This window comes from Parasteatoda tepidariorum, chromosome 4, assembly GCF_043381705.1.
Source record: "Parasteatoda tepidariorum isolate YZ-2023 chromosome 4, CAS_Ptep_4.0, whole genome shotgun sequence".
NCBI lineage: Eukaryota > Metazoa > Arthropoda > Arachnida > Araneae > Theridiidae > Parasteatoda > Parasteatoda tepidariorum.
This window is the reverse complement of record NC_092207.1, coordinates 36998749-37001628: the sequence shown is the minus strand read 5'-3', so window position 1 is coordinate 37001628 and position 2880 is coordinate 36998749. Positions and strand designations below refer to the sequence as shown.

The 2880-nt window shown below is 27.3% G+C and overlaps 1 long non-coding RNA gene across 1 annotated transcript in view; it reads right to left on the bottom strand.

The window, feature by feature from the left end:
* Positions 1-28: 28 nt before the first annotated feature.
* The window catches only part of LOC107453239 (uncharacterized), a 7685-nt gene continuing 4833 nt past the window's right edge, over positions 29-2880 (bottom strand). Inside the window, exons 3-4 of the long non-coding RNA XR_001585290.3 lie at positions 2377-2391; positions 29-114 (exon numbers count right to left, since the gene is read on the bottom strand). This is a non-coding gene — a long non-coding RNA (uncharacterized lncRNA). The remainder of the gene's footprint in view (positions 115-2376; positions 2392-2880) is intronic.

Here is a 2880-nt window from a genome sequence, read left to right as displayed (position 1 = left end):
AAGACTGGTGAGAGTGGCGAGCACCGCAAATGTATACAGGCATCTTGCACCAAAAAAAAAAAATAATAATAGTTCAACTTACAAAGTACTGTTACTTACCCTCATTAACAGTGTCTGAAATTAGTTTGGATATAAAATCATTATTATGCCACTATAAATTTGCATTATTATTCTTTTGTGAAATATAAAATATAGAAATAAATAACTAAACTATCCATTTAAATAAATTGGGGGTTTTCGCTCACAAAATTCCGTGACAGCGTCTCATTCACTATTGTTTTTTTTAGAAGAAAAAAAAAGTTAAATAATTCTTTTTTAAAATAAAACAAATAAAAAAAACCTTTTGTGAATAAAATACAGCTATCTCAACAGAAATTTTATGTAAGAATTATTACGTACAACTTTATTATGTGTGTAATCACGTTAAATTTTGACTCTGTGTCTGCATTTCTGGGGACTGTGGAGCGGCCCGAATGATATTTTTTGCTATAACGTTAACGATTCTTGATATAACTTGATAGGTATTCTTAGGATTACTTGATAGTTATTCTTAGGATAGGTACTATAGGATTCTTGATAGGTACTTTCATTCACAGAACATAGATGGCACTACCGTACATAATGCAAACATCCTGCGTTTTTGAAGTGTTGTAGCAGCTCATTCCATACTGTACGAACGTAAATAGTCTAGTTTTGGAAAATACCACCTATTTTCGATTAAATTTCGATTGAGCTATAAATCTAAGGCCAGAGAAATTACTTACGAAGCTGATTACCTCTAATAAACTGATAAGTGGCAAAGTTTTACTTCCGTTTTTATTATCGGGACATATGCGTCCCTCTCGTCTTGGATAGTGGGAACACATGATCCCAACAGTCCTGTGTGATCTTTGGTTTTCTTTACAAAATTACTCATTGAAGACTACTGGGACACATATGTCCCAGTTGTCAGGACTGATGGGACATATATGTCCCGGTTCTAAATCAGTGTTTAAAATCTTCCTAAAAATATAACATCTTAGTTTTAGCATTCTAGTGTGCCCTACTCATAGTTTATACTACCAAAATTATTCTGTTGTAAAAAAAAACTCGTTGTGAAAGGGTTAATGAGCAATACCAAAGATATATTCGATATTTTACAGAGAGAGATAATAAATTTTACCTTACATATGTTTTTTTATAAAAAAAAAAGACTTATACCATGAATATGTAAAATATTTTGCAGGGATACATTAAAAGTTTAAAGTTATTGAAATTTTTCTAAAAAAAGAATACCAATACCACATATATGTTTAATACTTTAGAAAGTGGTATTAAAGTTTTAAATCATAGATGTTGAAAAGCAAAAAAAAAAAAAAAAAAAAAAAAAAAAAAAAAAAAAAAAAATTCCAAAAATATAGTTAATATTTTACAGTGACAGTTAGAAGAAGTTATTTTTTACTTTGTTTACTAACCTTGGTTTAGTACCACAGTTGTGTTAAGTTTTAATAAAAGGATGAAACATTGTTTTTAATAAATTCTGGCATAATTCGCTTCTACTTCTAAAAACTTAAAGAACACTCCTTTTAAACTTTACCGATTCTAGAAATTTAAAAAAAGAATTGTGCCAATTAGTACATAAACTTATAACTACCAAGTCTCTCAAAAATAATTGACGGTATGTAAACTCAATTAAAGGAAAACGGAAAGGAGTATGGTTCCCTGCGTTCTGCTGAGAAAACTATTATTTTATTCTCATAAAGTTTTTAAATTTGTTACAAAGTTTGACAGCAGATGGCAGCGCTGTAGGCGGGTAAAATCAATATGCATTTCCTGTATGACAGACCATTGACCAACTGAAAAATTTATACAGATGGCGGTTAGTTTTGTACCTAAGACTACGATACGTTGCTATTGCAAAGGATGGTTACTTTTAAAACATTATTTTTCAGTAAGTAGTTCTATCTGTAAACGAACTTTATAACTAATTTTGAAGCTTAGAGAGAATAGAATGTCTAGAATAAATATCTCCATTATTTTTTTTCCAAATCGTCAGTAACATTTAGAAAACTTGGTGTAAAGACTATTGATTGATTTAAACTACAAATAAAAATTATAATAATTTTTTAAAGAATTATGTAATAAAAAAAAAATTATTTTTTAAACTGAGTCTTGCCAAAACTATAAAATTTTAGGAATATATCTTGCAAAATGAAATATTACTTGATACATAAATTACACTTACTAGACATAACTTTTTGCGTCATATAAAATTATAAAATCAATAGATTTCATAAAGTTATCAACCAAATCATGGATCATACGTAAAGAGTACATGCATGAAAAGGTAAAAGTCATACATACTATTTTAGACTGAGAAAAAATGTCTTAACTTACCAGCTATGACGCCCTCTGTAAAATAATAAAATTTACTTTAGAAAAAAATTATACTATAATATAAAAAAGTAATGAAATAATAACAATTTATAACGACTGCATTTTATTTAAAAAAACAAATCCTCAATAAATAGTGAAAATCTAGATGTGTTTGGCTGATATCGGGACGCAGTTACTGAAATTGAATTTTAAATTCAACTATTATTACGTTTTTGTTCTTTGTTTGTCTAGAATTTAGACAAAATCAAAAATGCAATGATGAAAATAATATTCATTTTAATCTAGAGTATATATATATGGGTCATTCTCACGAAAACTGTCATTTTTCAGTTCATAAAATCCCAAAAAAGTGAAGTGAATAGAAAGCTCTGAAACTTTTTATATTAATAGAAATATGTAATGGCATTATAAAGAAAGTATATATCCTATAAATTATACTTAATATTTAAATTAATCAATTTTTTAAATAATTAATTTATAATTAATTAATTTATAATAATTAAT